At 45.1% G+C, this 19,508-nt stretch overlaps 1 protein-coding gene across 4 annotated transcripts in view; it reads left to right on the top strand.

The window, feature by feature from the left end:
* SOBP (sine oculis binding protein homolog) overlaps positions 1 to 17,115 on the top strand; it is a 321,828-nt gene extending 304,713 nt beyond the window's left edge. For 3 of the 4 annotated variants that reach the window (XM_033938324.1, XM_033938323.1, XM_033938321.1), the window contains one exon: positions 16,944 to 17,115. The gene's annotated coding sequence lies outside the window, so the exon portion shown is untranslated. Of the gene's footprint in view, positions 1 to 899; positions 1,134 to 16,943 lie in introns of those variants that run through there. The other variant, XM_033938322.1, reaches the window with a different exon arrangement.
* The last annotated feature ends 2,393 nt before the right edge of the window (positions 17,116 to 19,508 follow it).

Below are 19,508 nucleotides of genomic sequence, written 5' to 3'. Positions count from 1 at the left end.
AAGACAGTCCCTGCTCAAAGAGCTTACAATCTGAACAGACAAGACAGAAACAGGATATCATGGATACAGTTAAGGGGAACGGTTAATCAGTGGGCTGGGTTGGAGGGCAGAGGAGTAGGGTTAAGGATTGAAGACTATTTCAGAAAGGGTCAGTTTTCAGTCTGCTTTTAAACAAGCGCAGATAGCATAGCTGGTTTTAAGAAAGGTTTGGACAAATTCCTGGAGGAAAAGTCCATAGTCTGTTATTGAGAAAGACAAGGGGGGAAGCCACTGTTTGCCCTGGTATGGGTAGCATGAAATATTGCTACTTCTTGGGTTTTGGCCAGGTACTAGTGACCTGGATTGGCCACTGTGAGAATGGGCTACTGGGCTTGATGGACCATTGAGTAAGGCTATTCTTATGTTCTTCTGAAGCTTTGTCTAGGCACCAGCACTGAGCATCTGGGTATGTGCAGATGGTGGCATTTATCTGGTAAAGACCAATGGTCAGCCAGATAAAATGAAGCCCGGACAAATATAGAATTATGTTTTATGCAGGCTGATTAAAGTGCTACTAAATTTCAGCAGACAGCCCCGTCCAGGCAATTTAACCAGGCTGGAGTTTCTTCCGCCTGGTTAAATAGCTGTGAATATCGACCCCCCCTATAATTGTACTGGCAGAAGTGCCCCATATGCTGTGAAAGGGCTTCTCAGACTTAACGCCATGTAACGGCGAACAGCTTGGAGGGAACTTGCTGGGTTTGAGCCCCGCTGGAACTTCATGCACACTCCTGCAAAGCTGCTGAACACGATCAAGTGGATTCCAAGCAAGCGGTGCTAGCAGGAGGCCAGTTTTAAATAATTTAGCAGCCTGTTAAAGTCTTTCTGCTTTCATGGTCTGGCATTTGTTTTGATTTCAGAGGAAGAAACAGGTGAATGGAGAGTTTAGGAAAAGAGCTGCCTCTCGCACTGTTGTCTGAACTGAAGTGAATCGGAGTGGGGCAGCGGTGCTGACCCGTCTCCAAATCAGCATCCCCTGCAGCCATGCAATAAGTTTGGTTTAGATGAAAGTAGACAAGAATGTATAAAGTGCATTCATAAGCAGGGAAACAGGTGGAGATGCCAGACTGGGCGTCTCAAGATGAGATCTGTGTAATCTTTGTAGCAACGTTCTCTGTGGAGCTGCCAAGTTTGTCTCATTCCAGGAAGGAGATTTTAGACCAGTCTGGGATTTCTGACCACCCTTTCCTTGTGCAGTCTGGGGCCTGCAGCTCTGATTTCAATGGGCAGAATCAGAGACTACAAATCCCAAGCTGCTTTGGAGTTTAAAAGCTGGATTGGACAAAATGTCTCCCTCCTGGAACTTGGAGGCTCTGTTTTAGACCAGCACAAGCTCTCACCCATTGCAAAACAATCTGGAAGAAAGACTGTATTTGTCCCTCCCCTCCAGCAGGTGGCGACACAGTAAATAAAAAGGGGTTCTGGTTTGTAAGGAGTCAGATAAGGTTCAAAATTTCTCCCAACCCAGGCTTCAGATTCCCTTCTGGGTGCTTTTTGTAAGGTGTCTGTTGAATCCAAAATAGATGCGAGCCATAGATAATTACACCAGAATAAGCAAACTGTTTAAACTTTACTGATTTAAACCAGATCAGATAGGAGGTGCTGGAAAACAGTGGCATTCATTTAGAGGATTAAATTTTTTAAATGGAATCTAACTTTGAGCACCCCCTCCCCACACACCTTCCTGAAGTAGGCATCTCTACTGTCTGATTTTAAAGGTATGTGGAGGGGTCTTGAGGGGGTTGGGCTAATGTTGACTAGAGCAGTGGTTCCCAATCCTGTCTTGGAGGACCACCATGCCAGTCAGGCTTTCAGGCTAGCCCTAATGAATATGCATGGAGCAGATTTGCATGCCTGGCACCTCCATTACGTGCAGATTTCTCTCATGCATATTTATTAGAGCTATCCTGAAAACCCGACTGGCCTGATGGTCCTCCAAGACAGGGTTTGGAACCTCTGGACTAAAGAGTTGGGCACAGGCTGGGTAGAGGTCAGGAGGATTCTGCTGGATCACCGGGGATTTTGTTTATCTTGGGGGTCGCAAGAGGTCCACTGGCTATGCAAACTATGTCTACCGTACAGCTCTAGTGGACATGCCCCAGAACCATTCTGACCCTTTTACAGCAAGATTATAATTTACATGCTATCAATGTTCAGCAGTGGTTGCCCCCCCCCCAAAAAAAAAAAAAAGATCGGTGTTTTTCTGGCGCTGTATAGGAACTGTGCTAGGGTGTTGTGTGTCTCCCCATGGGTCTGTAATTATACACTGCCTGCAGCTGATTTAATTTTCCCAAGTCTTCCTGAAATGCAACCACCCTTAAACTTTAGCAAATTGGGAGGGGGGACAGGGATTGGGGGCCCCTTCCTTATGTTTGGAAAATCAGCTAGTATATTTATAGGATGTGTGTGTATAACAGAGAACTTCTAAAGTTACTGATATCAGAAGCTAAGTGAAAGACTATCGAGTTTTCTTTTCTTTGCCAAGTTCTCTGTCTCCTTTGATATTTTAAACCTACACTTAGAGCAACTATAAGCTCTTTATCTGGGGCATGTGTGTCTCCCCACAAAACACGATGCCGTTGTTTGCCCCTTTCATATATTAAAGAACTTTAGGAACTGCTCATGTTGACATTTTCAAATGAATCAACCAAAGCAAAGTTGTTTCTCAAATCTTCTACCCCAACCACTGCCACAAAGAGACTGGGCCTGCAAGCCCAATTAATTCCCAGTCACTCCTCGGGGGGAGCGGAGGGAGGGAGATGTGAGCGAGGGTCAGTCTTTGTGCAGCAGTAATGTCTATTGCCTTGACTAAGGATTGCTTTCATGTCCAGTTTTGGAGGGAAATATATATTTTTAATAGGTATTTATATACCAGTTGTTGGGGGGGGGGGGGTGGAGACAGAACTAGGCACTGCTAGACGTGATTCTCAAAAGAACTTAGGCGCCTGCAGTGTAGGCCAGTAAAACCCTGGCCTACATTTGGGGCACCTAAGGGTTCCTTTTACGAAGGAATAGCGCGCGCTAACTGAAAAACTACCGGCTGCCCAAGAGAAGGCGGTAGTGGCTAGCACGCGCTAAGGCCCTAACTCCTTCGTAAAAGGAGCCCTAAGTTTTGCGATAGCCACCGTAAGGCGCAATTCTGTAAATGGCGCCTCAGTGCGACTGACGTTTTAGGCCAATTTAGGCACCATTTACCGAATCTAGCCCTGTTTGTCTCAAGAGAGTTGTTTGGCCACGATTGTACAAATTAATCTCAGCGTCCTCACTTATACCAGAAGACAGGAAGACATCCCCCCCCCCCCCCCGGAGTCTATGTAGGTCATCAAAGCTGGGTGCCAATTACGCATCTGCAAGCAAATTAATTAGCTAATGAGGCATCAACACTTGTTCATTGGTCATACAGCTTGGTAGCGACATAGGCAGCGGAATGCTCTTTTGTTGGGGGGGGGGGGGCACAAAGGCTCCACTCTAGCACCAGCAGGATCCCCTGGCACGACCTCTCTCTACAGCTTCCAACTCCCCCACTTACCTTCCCCGCTTGCTGTAATTTTAAATCTTCCGGCAGCCGCCACACAGCGTCAATGAGAAGGCCTGCCCCGGAAGTCTTCATTCTGCAGCGACACTGTACGGCGGCTGGGAGGAGGTGGGTGGGGGAGTAGAGCCTGAATTTGACTGCCAGTTTTGGGGGAGGCCATGTCCCCTGTGGCCTCCCCCGTTCCGACACCTATAGGCAGCAGCAATGTTTAGTGCAGGAGCGGCTGCTCCTGAGGTATTTATATTGTCAAACGCAGGGCTCCAATAAGCATCTGTCATTTCAGCTAAGTGCCGATGTCTTATTTTAATTTGTTTATTGCCACTTGTAAGAACATAAGAATAGCTTTAGTGGGTCAGACCAATGGTCCATCTAGCCCACTATCCCGTCCTCAAAGAGGCCAATCCAGGCAAAAAAAACCCAAATAGTAGCAGCTTTCCATGCCACCGATCCAGATTAAGCAGTGGCTTCCCCCAGCAGTTTATGGACTTTTCCTCCAGGAACTTGCCCAAACCTTTCTTAAAACCAGCTACGCTATCTGCTCTTACCACATCCTCTGGCAATGCATTCCAGAGCTTAACTATTCTCCGAGTTAAAAAAAATTTCCTCCACTTGGTTCTAAAAGTAACTTCATCGAATGTCTCCTAGTCTTTGTCATTTTTGACAGAGTGAAAAATCGATCCACTTGTACCAAGACTTCAATCAGATCTCCCCTCAGCCATCGCTTTTCCAAGCTGAAGAGCCCTAACCTTTAGTCTTTCCTCATACGAGAGGAGTCCCATCCCCTTTATCATCTGGGTCGCTCTTCTTTTAACCTTTTCTAGCGCCACTATATCTTTCTTGAGATAAGGAGACCAGAACTGAACGCAATACTCCAGATGAGGTTTTTCTGACTTGTGATGGCCTTGAGCCTTGAAACTCCCTAAATGACAAGAGTACCTGAGGTCTTTTCCTCCCATTTAAAATACATTATTGGAAAGGTAAAGATATTTTGGGAGGTTTACAGTATACATTTTTGATATATAAAACTACTCTGCCAACGTTTGCGAAGTTGTGTAGGGCATCTCTCAAGCATTTCATCACTGGAGGAGTTGCTGTACAGTGAGAGATTGGAGAAACTGGGCCTCTTCTCCTTTGAAAAGAGGAGACGGAGAGGGGACATGATCGAAACATTCAAGATAATGAAGGGAATAGACTTAGTAGATAAAAGACAGGTTGTTCACCCTCTCCAAGGAAGGGAGAACGAGAGGGCACTCTCTAAAGTTAAAAGGGGGTAGATTCTGGACAAATGTAAGGAAGTTCTTCTTCACCCAGAGAGTGGTGGAAAACTGGAACGCTCTTCCAGAGGCTGTTATAGGGGAAAACACCCTCCAGGGATTCAAGACAAAGTTTGACAAGTTCTTGCTAAACTGGAAAGTATGCAGGTGAGGCTGGACTCATTTAGATCACTGGTCTTTGACCTGGGGGCCGCCACGTGAGCGGAGTGCTGGGCACGATGGACTGACCCAACAGCGGCAATTCTTATGTTCTTATGATTTTCTGTGACCAGAACAGGGGACTTTCTGTATCTCTGTTTGGAAAGACAGGCCAAATAGTTGAAACGATAATCTGAGGTTAAAACCAAAATCGGCCTCAGAAGGCTAAGTAACAGCAAACATGTTGCTGATATGTGTATAATGAAGCATTTAGGGGCCAGATTGGTTTTGAGCCTGTTATCAGCCTCATTGCAGACTACATATACAGGTTAAGAATGAGTTATTTTTTTAAAGCTGTTCTTAAGTCGGATTTGTCTGTAACTCAGAACTTGTAGATTTTCAGATTCTTGCTGCTTCCCTCTGCTCCCAGCTGACAAAAGGGCCGACTGTCCCTAGTCCAGGGTTCCCTCTAAGGTACGGCATGCACAACCACATGCTGTTCTTGATGTGGCCATGCATCATTCCTGAATCTGCTACAGGAGAAGTGTGGGAGTCTGGGCCACTGGAAATACCACTCAGTGAAATCAAATGAAGCCGTAAGCACACTCTTAAGGGGGAGAGTGTGGTGCAGTGGTTAGAGCTTCAGCACCCTGAGCTTGTGGGTTCAAACCCCTGCTGCCTGTGACCCTGGGCAAGTTGCCCAATCCCTCCATTGCCCCAGGTACGTTGAACAGATTGTGAGCTTGAGTACCTGAATAAATTCATGTAAACTGTTCCAAGTTCCTCTTGGAGAATGGTATAGAAATTTATTATTATTTTTTTTTTTTAAAAAAAAGGTACAAGTTAGAGAATGACACAGGGAAAAAATTTGTCCCTCTCTCCGCCTCATCCCCGTGAGCTTGGTCCCCATCCCATCCCCGAGAGCTCAGTCCCCGTCCCTGCCCCATCCCCGAGAGCTTGGTCCCTGTCCTGTCCCGTCCCCGCAAACCATCTGATCCCATCCACACAAACCATCTCCCTTCTGTGTTCCTATTTTCCCCATTTCTAATATCCCCTTTGTTTCTGTTACCTTATCTGAATGTGTAACGCTATGTGCGCCATTTTTTCAAACTGTGACTGACTACATAGCACTCCTGCAAGCTCCTGAAGAAGCCTCTTTGTTCAGTGAAACGGAGGCCCCGTTGAGCATTTTATGCTAGCATAGCAGTGGTGTTACACATTCAGATAAGTGCTGATATATGCTAAAAATTCACTGAAGTGATTTATCATGCGCATCTCAAGTTATTTGAATTTATGTTTTTTTTTAACAATCATCCGTATTGCACAAGAAAATGAACAACCTATACCAACTTCATCAACAAGCAAATCAAACCGGTACTGAACACGAAAAGTCGTGGAGCAGGAAAGAACAATTTTATCATTTTCACCCCATCCCCTACCCCCCTCCCCACCCAAGATAGGTGTGCAGTAGTAAGGAATCCAAGTATCACCACCATGGCCTAGCAAGCCCAAGGGCGGGCTGAGAAGCCCAGAGAGCGAACACAGGATAAGGAAGGGCTAATTACAAGTTACGTAAGTAACCACGAGCTGTTGGGGTTAAAGGGTTCCAAAAAGGAGCCCAAACGTCCTGTAAACGCTGGATTCCATATTTAGGACCATGAAGGGTATTTGAATATATGTTTAAATTATTAAATATTTAAAAAGTTAAAAACCAGAAGTTGGAGCTTTTGGGGACTAATGATTGAGTTTTGACCAACTATTAATTCTTCCACTGTGTGGTGTAGTAATATAAAAAGGTCTCTGAAGTCCTTGCTCTAAAGATCATTGTGCTTTCTGAGGGGTGCAATTGTTCTTGGTGAGATGAAGAGTTTGCACTCAGTTGCTTTTTACTGTCTAGGAAGCCAAAATTACCTACCTATGGTTGAGCCTCCATATTGCCAGTGTAGGCAAATCGCTCTCATGCATATTCAGTGAGGATATCCTGAAAACCTGGCCTGCCAGTACATCTCGAGGGCCGGACTTGGGCAGCCCTGGTCTAAGGGGATTGGGACAGAAGTGATTACCAGTAGCTCATGACCCTGCTGGATCTGGGTTGAAAGTTCATTTATAAAGTGGTGTGATCCTTAGCAGTAGTACTGTGAGATTACCAGTAGGGGTCCCCAGTGCCATTTTGAATCCAGTGCTGGTAATGGCAGACGTAACTGGAACTTTTGCCCTGGATTTCCTAGCCCACCAGACATTGAATAAGGTAGGCCTGGAGTGCCTACAGGGGATGGGAAAGTCTGAAAGGGTTAGAAGTATCTTCACAGGGGAGTCTGCATAGGTAGGATAACCATATTTAAGAAGGGGAAAACAAGGATGTATGGTACTGTAAAAACGCTACAGCAAGCTTGGTCCCTTTTTAAGGACACAGCCACCAAAGCGCAAAATCTATATATACCACATATCAACAAGGGATCCAAGAGGAAAAAGTACAAAGAACCGGTGTGGCTCACTATAAAGGTGAAGGAAGCGATCAGAGACAAGAAGACTTTGTTTAAGGACAAAAACTGGAAAGAGACTTGGGAGTTCTGATTGACAAGTCGATGAAGCCGTCCACGCAATGTGCGGTGGCAGCAAAAAGGGTGAACAGAATGCTAGGAATGATAAAGAAGGTTATCATGCCACTGTACCGGGCCATGGTGCGATCTCACCTGGAGTACTGCATCCAGCACTGGTCATGTACGGCGGTACATGAGGAAGAACATGATACTACTCGAAAGGGTCCAGAGAAGAGTGTCTAAAATGGTTAACGGGCTGAAGGAGTTGCCGTATAGTGAGAGATTGGAGAAACTGGGCCTCTTCTCCCTTGAAAAGAGGAGACAGAGGGGACATATAGAAATATTGAGACAGGTTGTTCACCCTCTCCAAGGAAGGGAGAACGAGAGGGCACTCTCTAAAGCTGAAAGGGGATAGATTCCGTACAAATGTAAGGAAGTTCTTCTTCACCAAGAGAGTGGTAGACAACTGGAATGCTCTTCTGGAGTCTGTTATAGGGAAAAACACCCTCCAGGGATTCAAGACAAAGTTGGACAAGTTCCTGCTAAACTGAAACATATGTAGGTGAGGCTGAACTCATTTAGAGTACTGGTCTTTGACCTAAGGGCCACCGCATGAGTGAACTGCTGGGCACGATGGACCACTGGTCTGACCCAGCAGCGGCAATTCTTATGTTACCTCAGCTCCACTCTGTTTCACCTCCAGCCCCACCCCATAAAGCCTTGTTTCTTTTTTGCTGACCTCCAGGCCGCATCTGGAGGGCTTCCAGCATGTGCGGATGTGTGTGACATCGTCCACCCATGCTTGTTGAAGGCCGGAGCTCGGGTTTTTTCAAAACCCGGACAAATTGCCGGGTTTTGGAAAGTCCATCTGGGAACCCGGACAGTCTTTTAGAAAGAGGACATGCCTGGGTTTTCCACGATGTCTGGTAACCCTTTGCATAGGCAGAGGGGGGAGGAGGAGGAGCATCCCTGGAGCTCAATTTAGGGTTACCATATGGCTCCATAAAAAGGAGGACGGATTGAGACATCCGGGTTTTACTTCCATTGCTGACAATGGAAGTAAAACCCAGATACCTCTATCCATCCTCCTTACTTCCATTGCTTTCAAGGGAAGTAAAACCTGGGTATCTCAATCCATCCTCTTTTTTTCTGGAGCCATATCGTAAGCCTAATTTGTGTAGCTTCAGCCCCTTTAAGATGGTGCCCAGCAGCCTCTGGCTATGGGTAGTAGGTCTAATGTTCCCAGGCAGGTAAAATAGTCTCAGCTTTGAGCTGGCATTATTTTTTATGCAGAAAATGACAGCAGATGAAGACCACTGGGCCCAGTCCAGTCCATGAATAATGCAGCTTGTGGAATTCAATACAAACTCTGCTATTTTATTTGCATAATAATGAAGTGCTTTGCATGCACTGACATGCTTTGAATCTCATTCTTATGCGGCTCACGGTGACTTACTCTATTGTGTATGTATTGCATAAGAACAGCCTTACTGGGTCAGACCAAGGGGTCCATCTAGCCCAGAATCCTGCTTCCGGCAATGACTGATCCAGGTCACAAATATCTGGCAGAATCCCAAAGAGCAGTAAGATTCCATTCTATTGATCCGAATGATAAGGGGTGGCTTTTTCCATGTCTGTCTTAATAGCAGATTATGAACTTTCCCTCAGGAACATTTTTTAAACCCAGATACGTTAACTGCACCTTCAAAAAGATATAAAAAGGATGGAGTCGGTCCAGAGGAAGGCTACTAAAATGGTGCGTTGTCTTCGTGATAAGGCAGATGGGGACAGACTTAAAGATCTCAATCTGTAGACTTTGGAGGAAAGGCGGGAGAGGGGAGATATGATAGAGACATTTAAATACCTACATGGCGTAAATGCGCATGAGTCGAGTCTCTTTCATTTGAAAGGAAATTCTGCAATGCAAGGGCATAGGATGAAGTTAAGAGGTGATAAGCTCCGGAGTAATCTAAGGAAATACTTTTTTACAGAAAGGGTGGTAGATTGCGTGGAACAGTCTCCAGGAAGAGGTGGTGGAAACAGAGACTGTCTGAATTCAAGAGGGCCTGGGATAAGCATGTGGGATCTCTCAGTGAGAGAAAGAAATAATGGTTACTGCGGATGGGCAGATTAGATGGGCCATTTGACTTTTATCTGCCATCATGTTTCTATGATACCACATCCATAGCGTAACTATTAATTGAGTAAAAAAAAATGTTTACTCCTGTTTGTTTTAAATGTATTACTATGTCTAGTCTTTGTACTTCTTGAAAAAAAGTGAACCGTCGTTACAAAGGATTTTGTAGGGTATAGCAGTGTGCGATTTTGCTGTTTAATGATCATTAAGAGGCAAATACCTTGCTTTATTCCTTTAAAGAAAGTTAGTTACCTCCCCTTTACCCCTTTATTTCATTATACTGATCGATGTTTGGGTTGTGTAATTTAATTCACTTGTATTGAATTATTTAAGGTTTGTTGTCAACTGCTTCATTATTTTTCAGATAGCGGTATCTCAAGTTATTAAATTGGAATAGATTTCAGGGCTCCCCCCTCCCCAATTATAGCTCTTTTTGTTTTCAATATTTATATCTTTAAAAAATCTAATGGGGAGAATAGTGGCAGCAAAAGGGTCCTTGAGGTCGTTATGGTTTCTTCCATAGAGGTAAAATAGTGGAGTATATACAAGAGCTTTATCCTCCTCCTCCCCTGACACAAAGACTGGACTGTCCTCTTGCTCACTCCTTCCTAGCCTCTGAAGCTGTGTTGGGACATAGGATCCCTTTCCCTTCATCTAGTACATGTAGATTAAAATTCCCAGCATGCAACAATATAAAGTCTGCCTGGGCAAATGACCTTTATCTGTCCAATAGCAAGTAGCAAAATGCTTGGACCAACTACCACTTACACTACGATCCTTCGACCATTATCTCAGGTTCAGAAAACATTTCTGTACCAACACAGGGAGCCACTGAAATGGTAATTGTAAAATCCCATTTCTAAAGTGTTCAATGCAACTCCTGGGACAAAACGAAGTCAATGATAACATACTTGAACTTTGTAACTATGACCTAACTACAGTATTCCCCCGAAATTCACAGGGGTTCCGTTCCAGGAACCCCTGCGAATTTCAAAAAACTGACTGTTTTTCGCCTGTCAAAAGGTAGGAAAGAGCAGCTGGAGCACCGGCGGGTGAAAAAAAATCACTCGCGGTCTACTCTGACCGCCTCTTCCTGTAGTAAAGTTGTGCTACACCAATCAGGAGCTGCTTTGACACGCAGCTCCTGATTGGTGTAGCCCAACTTTACTACAGGAAGAGGCGGTCGGAGAAAACCGTGAATGAGCGAGTCCGCGATTCGCGAACCACAAATTCATGGGGGAACAAGTTTCAAGTTTTATTTTAATTTGATGAATCGCTTATGTAGTTTTAAAAAAGCATATATTTAAACTTGGAGGGGCATAATCAAAAAAAGCGTCTAAGTCCCCTTTTGGCCTAAGTCCCTAAACGTTCAACCCAGAAGCAGGGAAAGTGTCCATAACCAAAACAACGTCCATGTTTTGATTATGGCCTTCCTCTGCCTAAACGTCCAATCACCACTACGTCTAAAAGTACACCCACACCAAGTCTACACTTTTCAGCCATAATGAAACAAAAAAACGCCTAAGCCCCAAACGTCCAACAGAAGGGCTTTTAGGCGAAGGAGGAGCCAGTCCTTCGCCTAAAAGCTGGATTCTGTAACCGGTGTCTGTCAAAAACAACACCGGTTACAGAATTCCCCCCCTCCCCCTACAACGATCCAGGCAGGAGGGTGCCCAAGCCCTCCTGCCATGTCAAACCACGACCCCCCCCCCCTCCCGACAACATCGGGGCAAGAGGGAGCTCAAGCCCTCTTGCCCTGGCCAACCGTGGCACCCCTGACGATATCGGGGCAAGAGGGAGCCCAAGCCCTCTTGCCATGCCGATTAACATCGGTCCAGGCGCCTTGGGCCCCACCAGTAGGCGGGGCTTTGGTTAGGCTGGGCCAATCCGGCCCCAATCTTCTGAGGGCTGCCTGCCGGACGGACGGGTTTAGTACCCATCTGTCTGGCCAACTTAACTAAAGGTCGCGGGTCGGCTGGGGGGGGCGATCGGGGGTTCTGGGGGGGCGATCGTTGGGGGGAGGGGGGTTCTGTCGAGGGAAGGAGGGCCTGGGATACCTCCTGCCCGTATTGGAGTGGGAGTGGGGGTAGGGGGTCACCGGGGCCAGGAGGGTTTGGGCTCCCTCCTGGCCCATTCATTTAGCAGCGGGGGGTCGCCGGGGCCAGGAGGGCTTGGGCTCCCTCCTGGCCCATTCATTTAGCGGCGGGGTCGTCGCCAGGGCCAGGAGAGCTTGGGCTCTCTCCTGGCCCGATGATAATTGGCGGGGCAAGAGGGCTTGGGCTCCCTCTTGCCCCGATGTTGTTTGTGGGGGGGGAGTGATCCATCGCGGCAGGAGAGATGCCTCTTCTCCCCTACCGCGATGCCATCACTCCTCTACTGGAACTGCCGCGGGTCGCAGCAGTTCGGGTAGAGGAGTGACGGCATCACGGTAGGGGAGAAGAGGCATCTCTCCTGCCGCGATGGTTAGGTTGCCGGGCCGCTGAACTGATGGCGCCAGCGGCCATCAGCTCAGCGGCCCCTTTTTTGGCACTTAGACCTGGTTTTATTTTGTCTTAGTCAAAAAGGTCTAAGTGCCGACTAAACTGTTTTGGTTATACCTGTTGTATGCCTAGGTGTAGGTCGGCCTACCTCCCGCCCACTGCCCGCCCTTTCCCCTCCTCTAAACACACCTCTTTTCTCTCTGTGCGTTTAGTGGCAGGGGAAAGGCCTAAGTTGGTTTTAGATACGTCTAAAAACCAGCTTTGGTTATGGGTACTTGGACGATCAGGCCTTTTGATCGTCCAAGTAACCACTTAGGACACTTTTTAGATGTTTTTTTTTAAATTATTATTACCCCCATATTGTTTAAAATAATGGGTTAGACGTTAGACAGACAGACTTACAGACTAATCAATACACCAAGGTAAAGAGGGACAGAACTACAATATTTTAAAGTACAGAAGAAAACCATAAAAGGAAAGAACATTAGGGAGGGAAAAGTGGAAGCCTGAAGAAAAAAAAAAAACAACTAATGTAAAATTTGAACATAATTTAAAGATTAAAAGCATCTTTAAAAAAGAAGCTCTTTAAGTTACTTTTAAAACGACTCAAATTATTTTCCTCTATTACATGCTGAGGTAAAGTAATGTAATGTAATGTAATTTATTTCTTATATACCGCTACATCCATTAGGTTCTAAGCGGTTTGAAGAAAATATACATTAAGATTATAAATGAGAAGTAATAAAGTGTTCCAAAGTTGTGGAGCCATCACCGAAAACATATCATGTCGTCGCTTTCCAATAATTTTCAGGGAGGGGACTACCATGAGCTTTTGATTAGTGGACCGGAGAGATCGCGATGTACTATAAGGGATGAGTAAATTATTAATAAATTGGGGTTCATTAGTGGAAAGGGTTTTGAATACTAGGAGTAAAAGTTTAAAAGTAATATGATGGTTAACTGGAAGCCAGTGAGATTTAGGCAGAAAAGGAGTGACATGGTCGTGTGAACGAGTTCTGGATAATCTGAAAACGCTTCTTTTCTTTTTGCGTGACATTTATTAATAAAGAATTACAGTAATCAAACTTAGCGATAATTAAAGAGTGAATTAATATATTTAGTGATTTTGGCTCTAGAAACTTAGAGATTGAGCGAATCATTCTCAGTCTATAAAAACAAGATTTGATGGTATTACACTGTATATTAGTAACTGCCGGTACTAGCAACCCTATTGGATGTCTGTGTCCAACAACGTAGGGAGGGGGAGGAGCAGGGGGGGTGGATTGCCCCGGGGGCGCTGGTAGGGGCACTTCTCCTGCTCTCTGCCCCCCCCCCCCGCACCTTCCCACTCCTCCCCCTGCTGCGCGCGCGCCTTCACTTCCAACCCCCCCCCCCCCCCAAGTACCTTTAGCTCTTCGCTGGTGCAAGTAGCTGTTCTAACCTGCTACTTGCGCCGGCTTCAGCGGTCCCCTCTGAAGTTACTTCCGGCTCCCACGACTAGGAAGTGATGTCAGAGGGAAAGTCAACGCCAGTGCGGGCAGCAAGTTGGGGATGCTGCTCGCTCTATCATATCTTCCCTCTCCCGCCTTTCCTCCAAAGTATACAGGTTGAGATCTTTAAGTTTGTCCCCATACGCCTCATGACAAAGACCACACACCATTTTAGTAGCCTTCCTCTGGACCAACTCCATCCTTTTTTATATCTTTTGGAAGGTGCGGCCTCCAGAATTGTACACAATATTCTAAATGAGGTCTCACCAACCTTGAAATGAATGGGTAAAAGCAGAATATAAAAACTGATTAACATAAGATAACATATTTTGTGATCTATGCGAGCCACAGCCAATAATCCCCAGATACATTGCAGGAGAACCAATGAAGAATGTTTAAGAGCAAGGATTCAAAACCATTTTTACTCCAACATCCCTTTACTAGTTTAAACATTTTATTGAAGGAGCAAAAGAAAATACATTCAGATAATATATTCCTTACAAATGAAATCACATATATTTTTTTTTTAAATTCCATTCCATATAATACATATTATCAAATATTATCATTCCTTCAAACATTTTATATTATAAACCATAATCCCTTATTATCACCTCCCTCTCTCCCCTTCCCTTCCCTCTCCTTTCCCTCTCCCTTCCTCCCTCTCCCACCCCCCTCCTTCCAACTCTTTTCATTCCCCCCCTCCATCCCACTCCCCTCCCTGGATGAAAGGTGACAAAAATAAATAACTAATTAAAATAAAGATCACGAATGCAATTTAGACAACCATAGTTTCAATGTAATTCATTGAGAATTAAACTTCTTGCTCTAGGTGAAAGGTTTTGAATATAAGGATCCCAAATCTGCATAAAAAGACGAGTCCGTCTAGAACAGTGGTACCCAAACCTGTCCTGGAGGACCCCCAGGCCAGTCGGGTTTTCAGGATAACCCTAATGAATATGCATGAGAGAGATTTGCATAGAATGGAAGTGATAGGCATGCAAATCTGCTCCATGCATATTCATTAGGGCTAGCCTGAAAACCCGACTGGCCTAGGGGTCCTCCAGGACAGGTTTGGGAACCACTGGTCTAGAAGATTGCCGAACCTCCCAGACCTCAAATAAAAGTAAACGATGCAACTGGTTCCTCCAATGCCAAAAGCTTGGAGATTCTTTCTGTAACCACAATTGCATCATACATTTATGTCCAATCGTACATGCGTTCTGAAATAAAAGACATCTCCCTTGACCAAATACCCCACAAGCTGCTGCCTTACCAAAAATGACTCCCCTTGAAGAACCCACAACAGGACTATCCCATAAAGAGCCCAAATATAATAGCATGGCAGACCAGAAAGACTTAATTAAAGGACACAGCCAAAAAGCATGAGATAATGTGCCAAGATCCTTATCACATTTAATACAAACTGGGGAATTTACCAAAGCCGCCTAAAAAGCTTGAATTGATCAGTGAAACCACACGTCCACTAGTGACCACTGACGACTACCTAAGACTAACAGTGCCACAGTTATACTACCAATAACTCCATTAAACTGCCTTCGCTCTGTCCAGAAATAGCTTCAGATTTCAAGAGCCTTCTCCGCACCCCGTTTCATCTCTTCCTACATCCCTCATGGATGCAGGCACAACTAGTTTAAGGACCCCCTTGCTCTAGGCTGAGATATTTCTATGAGCAAAAGGCTGAAAGAAAACAAGTATCTGCGTTCCGGCAGGTGGTCAGGCAGCGCAGACGCTTATGGGCTGGTTCTTTACTGATGATTTCTCTGAGGATCTCCCCTGGGCATGGAATAGGAGGAAAGCTTTTTGATAAATTAGACAATTAAAGTGTTCCTGCCATTGCTCATTAAGGGATGGAAAAGCAGGCTCGTGATTAATGTGGTCAGCGGGTCAGCCTCCGGTGAATTACAGCTCATGCATCAGTCTGTCGTCGCTTATTATTCCCCGAACCTGCAAAATTCTCCTGGGCTCCCATCCCCTGCACCCTGCTGCCTCTTGCCAGTCATAGAGCAGAGAAAGGGTCTCAGTAGCTGTATAGGTAGGGTAAGTATTCGTTCAGTTTTCTCTACCGTTCTTCCAGGGGAGCTCAGAAGGTTCACGTGAATTTATTCAGGTCCTCAAGCAGTTTTCCCTGTCTATCTAATGTACTTGGGGCAATGGAGGGATTAAGGCATTAGTGGAATGAGGCATTATGACATCACAATCTCAGCTCTGGAATGTTGCTGCCAGGTATTTGGGACCCGGATTGGCCGTTGTCAGAAGCAGGAAACTGAGAGATATTTCTTTTTGGAAAAAGTGTGGATAGGGGGAATGGATGGAAGCATGAGGGTCCCTAGTTGTGAGGAAGGCAGGGCAGATCCACAGACCATCGAGGGTCTATTGTATTTGTCCAAGAATCTTTTTCAAATTATATTTTAACTCCAACATTTTGATCCCACTACACCGGAAATGCCAGTTTGAGGCGGATTACAGAACCCAATAAAATTACAATTCCATTATAACACATAGAAAAAGCAAGTTCCCACACTAACCCTTAGCCAGATGGGGAAAAAAAATCATATAATCACCCAATCAGTAGTTAATTTACAAAGATCATTAAAGCAAAATCCAAACAAGCTATCTATCTTTACGTAATCAGATATTACATCTTTAGCCTTGGTTTTTAATACTTGTCTAACCCCCTTCCCCCCCTTTTTTTGTATAAAACAGTGGCACGCTGAATGCTCTGCTCTGCTCTAGGATCTATGAGGGTCAGGAGCAGCGCAGAGCATTCATCATGCCAGCCTATGCTAAAAACCGCTATCGCAGTTTTGTAAAAGGGGATTTAGGGTCTCTGTCTACCAGCATAGACCTCCACCATTGTTTTTGCCAGTAGGGGGTGTTGCTTCAGGATCACATTGTCAATCACAGGAGTCAGATAGGTCCTGAAGGACTCCCAGGAAGCCTGCCTGTCCCTGACAGTTCAAATGATGATATTGAACCACCGTACCCCCTCCCCCTACTGGCAGGCCCGCAGGAGAAGAACTCCCATGCAGCTTGGGAAGATGGAACAAGGATAGCGCTGGATTGTTTGCTGCTTCGAGGCCCCCTACCCAAATGGTTAACATGGCTCCAGAAAAAGGAGGATGGATTGAGACATCCGGGTTTTACTTCTACTGAAAGAAATGGAAGTAAAACCCGTACGTTTCAATCCGTCCTCCTTTTTCTGGAGCCATATGGTAACCCTACGCCAAACCACAAGAACATTCAGGAATTACTCCCTTCTGACTGCTGGTTATGTTCTTTCTTACAGGAATGCCTGAATAACATGGTACCTCACACGGAGGAAGAGGAGCAGGACAAGCCGTGTCACGTCACCAAGCTACATCCGCTGGTCCTGTCCCTGGCTGCCGCTGAAAATTCTGTGCAATCAACTGGGCTTCTGATTCCAGTGGACAGCTTTAGGCTGAAGATCCCCCCCCCCATCACCTCCATCTTTGGCTTCAGAGAAACCATTGATTTCAACATGACTCCTGGCCTTCTCAGCCTCCCTTCTCCTCCTCCTCCCCTGAAAGGCTCTGCTATCTTTTCTCTGAGGGGTTGGGGTTTTTTTCATTTTTGCTCTTGGATCTTCTTTTTTTTTATAACCAATATGGACCAATATACACATTCCCCTGTTTATCATTTGAAATTTATGGACTGGGCAAAGCGATGCGTATTTTGAGGTTGAGGTGACGGTATTGTGAGTTTGTTGTCGTCGTCCCTCGGAAAACTGAAACCTGTTGTTGGTTTGCTGCTACACTGACAATTATTCTTTGGTAGTGAAAAAGTTTTTTTGGACCTGTTTGAGTTCTAAAGGGAGAAGGAAAAAACAGTGACGTTATTACTAGAGTAGGAACCCTTCCAAGGCCGCTCTTTCTTTACCCAGAATGCACTTTTAAAGGAAGAGTTTGAAAATTTTATTGGCTAATTTACTTTATTCTTGTTATTTTTATTATTATATATTTTTTTTACAAGAGATAGCTTTTATCCATTTTAATGCCATATTTTCAGTGTTACACTTTTTAAGGCTTTTTTTGCATTTTTTATTTTTTTGGTTTGTTTTCGGTGGGACTCATGTAAGAAGTAGCACAAACAGTTTACACTGTGGGTCAATTTTTTTTTTTCTTTCTTTCAGAGACTGGATGCCAAGCAAACCCATCGAAAATACTTATTCTGTTCAACATCTTCTCTTAAATTTTTCCCTATTTGGGGAGTACTGAACTAACAAAAGACATAAAACAAAAAACAACCCTAGATATGTTACTTGATGGGGAGAAGATGATGGGAGAGCTGAGACATCTGAAGCATATAGAAGGGGAGATTGGTGCAGATGATAGAGCTGAGCTTGTTCATACAATGGGGGGAGAGATGATAGAGCTGGGCCTCTCTAAAAAGATGAGGAGGCAGAGGGAGATGGCAAAGTTGAGCTTCTCTGTGTAAATGAAGAGATGGGGGGCAGAGGATAGAGAGGGGCCTCTGGAAACTCTGAGGTGGAGTCTGACCACCTGCTGGTTTTCCATGATCCTGGGCTGCAGGAAACCAGTTAGACCCCTGTGAAGAGGTTTTTGAGGGGAGCTGGAACAGTATTAAGGAAACGCCCCACTTTTGTGCCACTCCTGCCCATGAGGTGTGTCAACCCTGGTCTTCTCCTCATCACGGTTAAGCTAACGTGTGCAATCCAATCCTGAAATGCCTGGTGGAGGATACAGGGTAGAATTATCACTTGTGTGCACTTGTACAGTAGACGCCAAGAGCCCGAAAGACATTAGGGAAGCATGTTTGTACGCTGGCGCTGAAAAGTACCAAGGAACTGGGGGGCAGAGAGGATGGGGGAGGGGTGGAAGCATACGAGAGTTATTGTGGAATATTTTATTCCAACAAAATATTAAAGAAAACAAAAAACCCCACAAAGACCTTCCCGAACCTATCCAGTCACCTTGTGAGTCAGTGTATCTGTTTACTAAATTGAAAAGTGAAGCACCTTCTCTGTAAGGCTCCTTCTGAATGGATGCCACCCCAGGACTGCTCTGATTGTGTAAGAGGGCTGCCACAGTAATTCCAGAGCTCTTTCACAATAAGAGACGTTGTCGTCATCAGCTACCCTCTCTTGTGGGCTCAGACCGTTTTCCCATTCGTGTTTGCACCTTTGTGTCGTGTTTAAGAAGTTTTGACGGGGGGGGGGTGTTGATGGGTGGGGGGCAGGGGCGGGGGGGTAAGATTCCCTTATTATGTGCAGTGGAACAGACCAACTGTACAGAAAACTCCTTTTGAGCAGCAGCTGGAGCAGGATGGGGGGGGGGGGCGTGGTCTTCCAGTCCTTGATTATGATTGGCTGGTAAAAAGCAAAATGGTGCAGTCCATCATAAGGACCTTGCAGAGGGGGAGGCCGCTATGAGTGTTATATATATATATATATATATATACATATACATATATATACTGTATTTCTACATTTTCCTCTGTAAAGATTCACTTCACAATTCAAACTACTGTTTTCAAGGTTTTCTCCTTATTTATTAATCTGGACTTGGCTATGAAATGATGGCTTGATATATTGATTTATCTTCTGTCAGTTTTCCAAAGTTGTTAGAAAAATGAGAAAAAAAAGAGATTTTTTTGCCCTTTCTGGAAACGGCTGTTAGATCATTTTTGTTTCCAAGATTAAAAGGAAAAAAAACCACGCTTACTCTCTTTGGAAAAGACCGTGGCCCTTTCTTCTTTGGGGAAACACTTTGGCTCAGGCAGATTCTAATAAACTGCAGTCCTAAAAATCTGCTCTTGGTACCCAGCTGGAGCTCAGACCTTGGATTATTGCAGGAAGTATTGGGGGATTGAG

The sequence above is a fragment of the Geotrypetes seraphini genome, chromosome 3 (genome assembly GCF_902459505.1).
Source record: "Geotrypetes seraphini chromosome 3, aGeoSer1.1, whole genome shotgun sequence".
Lineage (NCBI taxonomy): Eukaryota > Metazoa > Chordata > Amphibia > Gymnophiona > Dermophiidae > Geotrypetes > Geotrypetes seraphini.
Note: the sequence above shows the minus strand (reverse complement) of the source record. Positions and strands in the feature narration are given on the sequence as shown.